Raw genomic sequence first — 9,633 nt, forward strand, 5'->3', positions numbered from 1 at the left:
TCACTGGATGTGATGGAGGATCCAGGTATCCAACACTTCTGAATATGAAGTATCTTCAGAAGGCCGTAGCTCTTGAGCTAAATGAAGATCGGAGGAATGGATGGTGCATAAGCACAATAAAAAAGATCTAAAAGGAAAGAAATGCGTTTCTGCATTAAAATTAACAGAATATAGAGGAAGCAGTAAATGTCAACTTTTGAAGTCATTCTGAGAGATTGTTTCGTTAGCAGTAATGCCGCACAAGCAACCACCCGTATTACCTTCAGAGTGATGCAAATCATACTCCATGGTGAAGTTGGGAATTTCTAATCCTTCAGATTGTTTTTTTCTAAGGCAAGGCTATCCCTCTAGTGATATCATGTGATGTCATGTCTCCAGCTGCCCTGGGTTTTGTCATTTTATCTGCCATTGACTTGACAGCTTTTTCAGAACCATGGGATTCTACAGAAATGCAACCTAAAATGTTTAGAGCTATTTATTCCAACTTGCATACAGCCAATTTAAGTTTTTTGACCATCTTCAGTGCAAAGGATGAAAAAATGTTTTCTTGTTTTGAATAAAGTAGGGAAGGGTGTCTAATATGTGGAGATTTTCCCTTAACTACTTTCTGCCTGGAGCAAAGAGTGAGATAAATCTCTCAAACAGGACATATATAGCAATACAAACAATTGTTTTTTGGAGGGGTAGGGTTAAATGGTTGTAAGGTATGCTACTCGACAGAATGTGAGATTAAATTTCCCCTGTGCAGACAATAAAAACCTGACAAAGGTTCTAAGCTTTTAACACTACCCAAAACCAAAAAATATTTGGCTAAGAACTGAAGTTGGTCTTTGAAGGAAACCTGTACTGAGCGAAATACAGAGAGCCATAGATAAAACTATATTGCCAAATATTCATGGACTGTGACACTTGACCATCATATCTGCATGGGCTTGTTGGACATTCCAAAACCATTGAGATGAATATGGAGTTGTCCAACCTTTGCAGCTTAAACAGCCTCTACTCTTCTGGTAAGTCTTTTGGAATATTATAGAATGTGTCTGTAGGAATTTGTGCCCATTCAGCCTAAAGAACATTTGTGAGGTCGAGTACTGATGGTTTGCAGAGTTCTTGACTTCAAATCAGCATTCCAATTCACCCTAAAGATGTTCAGTAAGATTGAGATCAGTGCTGAGTGCAGGCCACTCAAGTCACCCCACAACAAACTTGTTGAAGATTGGGGTTGATTTGCTAAAGGCAAATAGGTTGCTCAATTTGTAAGTGAATTTTCCCCATAGCTTAGTGTATGTGGTGAAATTCCATTTTGAATATCCATTCATGTACACGGAAGAAAAAAAAAAGCATTTTTGCTTTTACATGATTGGATGGTGGAAGTCATCAGAGGTTCAACTCGTTCACTAACCTCTGAGGAAAATTTCCTTGCCAATGCAAAGTGAATTATCTTTTTGCCTTTAGTAAATCACCCCCCGTGTTTCCTCCTCCATGTTTGACAGTTGATGTCACACACCAAGGCATACAAAAACCCTGCGTAATGAGCTGAAGTCCTCAAATTTTGATTCATTGGTCTGTAAGGCCTTCTTCCAGTCTTTAGCAGTCCACTGGCAGTGCTTAATGACTCCGAAACTTGTCTTATGATTCTGTTGTGGCTTTGAGTCTGCTAGACCTCCTCCTGTCGTAGTTTCCTCCAGTTTCCAAGTGCCTTTGGATAGAAAACAGCCTCCTCAAACTGTCCCCACAAGGTTAGAATTGCTGTCTAAAGTGCCTTTGTATACTGCCTGATTAACAGTACACTTCCTTGGAAACACCTGAACTTATCTGGAGGGTGGTGCACATTCTTTTGGCTATATAGTTGGCGTGATGCTCAGGTGTCCACAAGCATTGGCCATAAAGTGAATCCCTATGAAAGGCTAGTTACCAGGCCATCTCCAGCTTCAATACAAGCGGTGGTTAAGTCAAACCAGGACTTTTGCGTTTATATAATAAAAGAACAAATTTCAAGGAGTGGAAACTGCATTTATATTTTCACATACTCCCCTGCTACATTCATACACCTATCTCAGCATTTAACTAATGCCTGTAAAGCTTCGACATAGAAAGATTTGTCAACACGCCTGAAGCATCCTGCTTCACTTCATCATCATTGTGTTCACCGTTCCCACAGAAAGATTTGCCTCTTGCAGACAGGTTATGCATCAGTTATCCAGGGTCACGCATTCCATGCACTGAATGTTCACAGGAATGACTGCCGTGGGCTGGGAACCACCAAAGCCGGGATCATCACTGATGGCCGTATGGCTATCTTTGAAATGTTTACATCATTCAGATGTCTTACTGCGGCTGAGCATCTCATCACCGTCTTGTGCTTGAAGTCTTCTGTAGACATCTGCAGGTTTTATGCCTTTGTTCACAAGAAACTTCATCACTGCATGCTGTTCCATGCACAAACTAACACTGTTGTCTGCCATCTTGATTAACGTTTTTTGGACTGGCCCGTCACACATTCGCTGCCTATTAGTAATAGGACACACTTACAACTTACTACTGTGTGTAATACCGCCAAGCTAACATTCCTTTTTATACCTGTAGAATTATAAGTCCTGGTTTGACTTGAAAGCCCCTCGTACTTTCTGAACAACTGGGACAAGCATGCAAATAAGGTCAGAACTCCAGATTTGGCATACCAGACAGGCAACTTGCATTTTCAAAATCAGAGCTCATGGCAGACTATGTATTCGCTTAGTGCAGGTTTACTTTACATAATCATGTTTTGTACAGTATGCCAGGATGGCATAAAGCTGAACGACAGCTACAGTAATATATTCACACATCAGATCACATCACATCGGGGCAAGGGAAAGTTCAAAGGATGGTTGCCTTTCGCAGAAAAATTAAAGGTTATTATTTTCCATTTGCATAGGTAAATTAGAAAATCAATGCTAGGCACTGGCATAAACCCCTCCATCAGGGAGTGACCTTTTCCTAAATAATCAGGCTTTCAGCCCTGTATTTGATTGCTGTAACATCATTTCAATGGTCTGACAGATGAAACGTTTCATTCGCTCTCATTGTCTGCTTCCGCTGGGATAATTAATGAGGCATATGTAGACAGGTGCTGCCTGCCGCTACCAGTTGGGATGGGCTGTGATCCAGCTACTGCCAGGAAATAGAAGAATAAACGGCTTTTTTATCAGATGTGTATTTTATCAGAAATTGAATTCTTGAGCAGAAACATCAAACTGATAGATACAGAACAACTCTGGCATCCAATACTTACATCTAAGCCATCCATGCAACATAAACCCATTGCCATGTGTGAATACTAATTTTTCTTTCACAGCTTGCACTAGCGGTTTTGGGAACTCTCATGGCTTGAACAGTCAGGCACATGTAAAATGCTCCAAAAAGCAGTATATGAGTATATCACAGCTGTCATTTCTGGGGGGCAGTCTCACACTCAGAATGGCATTTCTTGTTCTTAAGCTTGAGGCACGGATAGCAAATTGTTCTCAGAATTGGATTTAGGGGATCAACTAATTTGCATATTAGAACTCCTCTACATCCAGGTTTGTGGTTATGGGACAGGCTAGGCCCTGACAACTCATGGGGCCCCCGGGCAATAGGGGATCATGGGGCCCCTGTGTCCTTGCCCAAACTCAAAAAAGCCTGTGAAAAAGGTACCAGGGGTATCTCATGGGGCCCCCTACTGACCGCGGGCCCACGGGGAGTGCCCGAGATTCCAAATGGTCAGTCCGCCCCTGCTAGGCCCCAAGTCTTTTCTGTTCCTCACTGCACAGCGGAAGGGCCCTTCTGTGCCATGCTGCTGTTTGGTGAGGTGGGTACCTCCCATTGGTATTGATGTCATGATATGAGGTGGCAATTGGACTGGTCAGCAGTGGGCCCACACTGCAACAATGGATCACTGTCCTCTCTAGCGGAAGGAGGTACAAAGTAGCATCACATGATGGTGAATTTGGGCAAGGTTAAAGGAGCTGGGTTTGTTTTTAATTTTTGACTGGAGATGTGCTTAAAAGTCAACCCAGAAACCTAGACAAAAGGTGGCAGTGGGTTACATTTAGAAAAGTTCTGCTACTGGAATATACTGTAAAAGTACAAATTTAAACAGTTATGCATTGCAGAAGAACATATCTTGAGATGACTTTTTCAAACTGATTTCTAAATCAGTGGGCCAACTTTTGTCACAGCCACCTGACAATCTTAGTGTTCTAATGGGGAAAGATGCAGTGTTGGAAAAGCTTTAGAAAGTATTTGACCAAAAATGAAATTCCCTTTGCAGGGAATGCCTAAAATATAAAAAAAAACAGGTTGTCCTATTGCTTTGAACTTTTTTACATGTTAGAAAATTACAGCAGCTACAGATTGAAATGGAAGGGAGATTTAAATTAACATTGTGCAGCAATTTTATATGATATATGAAATTATCGCTCTGTGTTCCAGCAGTGAGATGGGAAAGATCTCCTACTGACCTGCTCATTGTGGGTTTATTGTTCTGTTGTCAGCTTCCTGCTGAGAATGCACCATTCTCATTGTTCCTATTCTTCAGTTGATGGAGGCCAGATTGATGTTCAGAGCCAGATTGTACAAGTGTAGCACAGAAACCAGGCAGATTCACTTTAGAACTGTGTCCCTCAACCTGCCAGCCTCATCCACACTGTAGGACTGTGCCAAGAAACAGATAGTCTCGTATAGCTCCATATGATACAGTGCAGCACCACAGAATCTAAAGCTAAAGACATACTTGGCAAGTAAAAGGAATTATCTTTCTATCATTTCTAGGCTCTTATGCTGAACTCCAGGTAAAAAAGACACAAATGAATACAGTTCTGTTTTCAATAATGCACTGCTCAAAAAAATTAAAGGAACACTTTGAAAACACATCAGATCTCAATGGGGAAAAATATCATGCTGGAAATCTATACTGACATGGACGGGGTAATGTATTAGGAACATAAGGATGACCCATCATTTAATGGAAATGAAAATGATCGACCTACAGAGGACTGAATTCAAAGACACCCCACGAAAATCAAAGTGAAAAAGTCATGCAGCAGGGTAGCCCACTTTGCTGAAATTTCATTGCAGCAACTCAAAATGGTACTCAGTAGTTTGTATGGCCCCCACGTGCTGCTTGTATGCATGCCTGACAACATCGGGGCATTCTCCTAATGAGACCACGGATGGTGTCCTGGGGAATTTCCTCCCAGATCTGGACCAGGGCATCACTGAGCTCCTGGACAGTCTGAGGTGCAACCTGGAGGTGTCAGATGGACTGAAACATGACATCCTAGAGGTATTCTATTGTATTTAGGTCAGGCGAGCGTGGGAGCCATTCAATGGTATCAATTCCGTCATCCTCCAGGAACTGCCTGCATATTCTCACTACATGAGGCCGGGCATTGTCGTGCACCAGGAGGTACCCACTGCACCAGCATAGGGTCTGACAATGGGTCCAAGGATTTCATCCTAATACCTAATGGCAGTCAGGGTGTCATTGTCTAGCCTGTAGAGGTCTGTGCATCCCTCCATGGATATGCCTCCCCAGACCATTACTAACCCACCACCAAAACGGTCATGCTGAATGATGTTACAGGCAGCAAAACGTTCTCCACGGCTTCTCCAGACCCTTTCACGTCTGTCACATGTGCTCAGGGTGAACCTGCTCTCATCTGTGAAAAGCACAGGGCACCAGTGGCGGAGCTGCCAATTCTGGTATTCAATGGCAAATGCCAATCGAGCTCTATGGTGCTGGGCAGTGAGCACAGGGCCCACTAGAGGATGACGGGCCCTCAGGCCACCGTCATGAAATCTGTTTCTGATTGTTTGGTCAGAGACATTCACACCAGTGGCATGCTGGAGGTCTCTTGCAGTGCTCATCCTGTTCCTCCTTGCACAAAGGAGCAGATACCAGTCCTGCTGATTGGTTAAGGACCTTCTATAGCCCTGTCCAGCTCTCCTAGAGGAACTGCCTGTCTCCTGCAATTTCCTCCATGCTCTTGAGACTGTGCTGGGAGACACAGCACACCTTCTGGCAATGGCACGTATTGATGTACCATCCTGTAGGAGTTGAACTTCCTGTGCAACCTCTCTAGGGTCCAAGTATCGCCTCATACTACCAGTAGTGACCAGGGGTGGACGGAAAACTCATGGGGCCCCCGGGCAGTAGGGGATCATGGGGCCCCTGTGTCCTTGCCCAAACTCAAAAAAGCCTATGAAAAAGGTACCAGGGGCATCTCATGGGGCCCCCTACTGACCCCAGGCCCTCGGGCAGTGCCCAAGTTTCCAAATGGTCAGTCCGCCCCTGATAGTGACACTGACCCTAGCCAAATGCAAAACTAGTGAAAAACAGTCAGAAAAGATGAGTATGGAAAAAAATATCTGTGACTTCCACCTGTAAACCATTCCTGTTTTGGGGGTCGTCTCATTGTTGCCCATCTAATGCACCTGTTGTTAATTTCATTAACACCCCCCTCTGCTACTTACCTGACCAGATCAATATCCCAGGAATTTAATTGACTTGATGCTATACTCTGAATAAAAAGTGTTCCTTTAATTTTTTTGAGCAGTGTATATAGTTAATGTGTGTCTATGGTAAAAATATAAAATCATATATTCATTCCCACAATGCATTTTACGTATTTCTAGCCTAATTCTATAACTCTGAACAATGTTGCAGCAGCGCATTCAGACTGCTTCTCTCCAAATGAATTCCCATATAGCTGAACAGCCTTGCACAGTGATGGGGAGATGAGCCATTTGTCTGACTCAGCTATGTGTATTTTCCAAGCTTGTGTTACTAAGGTCTGTAAGCATCAGCCTTTTTTCACCATAGCAGTTAAGATTAACTTGGTAAATGTGTGAAAATGGGCCAACAGCTCCTCCTACTGGCTGGGAAAAAAATCTGAAATATTTTTAATTTAGTTTTTACCCAAGTATTAAAAAAATAAAATTTTTAGTCTTTAACGTGGATAAAATAAATAGTTATACAAACAATTGAAATCCCTTTTAGATACAGATATAAAAATGAACGTAACTCTTTGCAGGAAATCTTTGTTGATGTTGTATCATCGAAGCAAGTATCTGGCAATGACTGCTGATTGCAGACCTCAGGAAAAATAGCAGGGAGGAACGTCAGCGAGGCGCAGATGGAAAAGAAACGTTAATTTGATTGGGGGACGGCTGACTGATTTGATGTTATAGATTCGTTGTTCAATTGTCTTCTGAGATTTGTCTCCCGGCTTTTCATCCTTCCTTAGACAACAGAAAAACACACAGAATGTGCAGAAAGCCTGACATCCCCAGCTCCCTTCTGTCTGCCCAGAAACAGGTTGCAGCCATTTGGTGGCTGAAGAAATACAAATCCCAGCATGGGATCATGTTGAAGTTATCTCTCAGTAGCAAGAAAGCCACTAACTTGCCAATATTTCATGAATATCTTTGTAGGTTTCAAGGTAATCCATCAGATTTTAAAGTACTACTCCACCCAAACTAACCTTTGAGACACCAGCTATAGTAGAACAGCTTTATCAAGCACACCCCCAGCCTGTTGACTGGACAGTGGAAGTTTGCTGCATTTCATCCCCCTGTTTTCTCTTTCCACATGTGCACTGTGCAAAGCAGTAGAGCCTTGATTGGTCCAGAGTGCTGCCCCTCCCTCCCTCCCCCAGCTTCAGTTTTGAATGCCTGGCCATTCAAATGGCCAGAGAGTGCCAACCAGGAAGGAAGGCCGGGTGAAGATGGAAGCGACAAAATCATGTACAAATTTGTCACGGAACAAAGAAAAAAAAAGAACAAGCTGTGGTTCTCGAATTTATTTGGATTGGGACTCTGGGAATGTGTTAAGCGGTAGTAAATTCTGTTTAAAAAATAAACAGCCCTCTGCAGGTAATGCTATAATGTGCTAGTATGCACCACATACAGGGGCGAACTGACCATTTGGAAACTCGGGCACTGCCCGAGGGCCCGGGGTCAGTAGGGGGCCCCATGAGATACCCCTGGTAACTTTTTCATAGGCTTTTTTGAGTTTGGGCAAGGACACAGGGGCCCCATGATCCCCTATTGCCCGGGGGCCCCATGAGTTGTCAGTCCGCCCCTGACCACATACTAACACATTGTGACAGACTTAACTTTTAAACAAAGCCATCTAGTAGTGCACTGTCACCTCTGCAGGCGCTTCCATTTTCACCCATTCTTACTTCCAGGTTTGTGCTCTCCAGTCATTTGAATAGCCAGGCCATGATGATGTCACTTCTGCACATGCGCACAGGAGTGACAGTTGCGACATGGTGCTCTCTGCATTGACGGCTCACTCAGTGTGACATAATCGGCTGGAGCTGGTGTGAATATCTCCTAAACGGCACACATTTAGGTGATATTCACTGTACCTACAGCCTTATTATAAGCTTACCTAACTGAAAATCTGAGTTTATTATTATTATTTATTATTATTATTATTATTATACAATATTTATATAGCGCCAACAGTTTGCTTAGTGCTGCACATTATAATGGGAGACAGTACACGAGACGGTACAGTAACAATACAATACAATACACGAGGGTTCGAGGGCCCTGCTCCTTGGAGCTTACAATCTAGGAGGGAGGGGATGGTGTCACAGGAGGAAATAGCTGTGGGGGATGGAGTGGTAGGAAGAGTGGAGGAGATCGGCAATTAGGTGAGAGCGGGGTAGGCTTCCCTGAAGAGATGGGTTTTCAGGGTGCACCTAAAGGTGAGGAAGGTAGGTGACAGTCTGATGGATTGGGGTAGTGAGTTCTAGAGGATGGGGGAAGCCCTGGAGAAGTCATGGAGATGGGCATGGGAGGAGGAGACCAGGGAACTAGAGAGTAGGAGGTCTTGTGAGGAGCAGAGAGTACGTTTTGGGTGGTAAATGGATATCAGGTCGGCGATGTAGTTTGGGGCAGTGTTATGAACAGCTTTGTACGTCAATGTTAATATTTTGAATTTTATGCGTTGGGCAATTGGAAGCCAGTGGAGGGATTGGCAGAGGGGGGTGGCGGATACGGAGCGGTTAGTAAGGTGGATGAGTCTGGCCGCAGAATTCAGGATAGACTGAAGCGGGGAAAGCCTGCGATGAGGTAAGCCGGTGAGAAGGGAGTTACAGTAGTCAAGTCGTGAGATAATAAGGGAGTGAATGAGTTGCTTAGTAGTTTCCGGGGTTAGGAACGAACGTATTTTGGAGATGTTGCGGAGGTGGAGTCTGCATAAATTTGTCAGCGATTGGACCTGGGGCTGGAAAGATAGATTGGAGTCTAGAATGACACCTAGTACTCTGGCTTGCGGGGTGGGGCTGATGGTGGCGTTGTTGGTTGTGATGGAGAAGTCGGGGGGGGGCGCGGGCTGGGGGGAAAAATAGGAGCTCGGTTTTGGAAAGGCTTAATTTGAGGAAGTGGAGTGACATCCAATCTGATATGTCGTTCAGAAGGCTAGTGATTCGGGCGGAGACTGAAGAGGTGAGGCGAGGGGTAGAGAGATAGATTTGCATGTTACCGGCATAGAGATGGTAGTTGAAGCCGTGGAAGTGTATCAGTTGGCCAAGGGAGGAGGTGTAGATGGAGAAGAGAAGGGGCCCGAGGACAGAACCTTGAGGAACCCCAACA

The sequence above is a fragment of the Staurois parvus genome, unplaced genomic scaffold (genome assembly GCF_062004578.1).
Source record: "Staurois parvus isolate SC_StPar_1 unplaced genomic scaffold, SC_StPar_1.0 ptg001349l, whole genome shotgun sequence".
Classification (NCBI taxonomy): Eukaryota; Metazoa; Chordata; class Amphibia; order Anura; family Ranidae; genus Staurois; species Staurois parvus.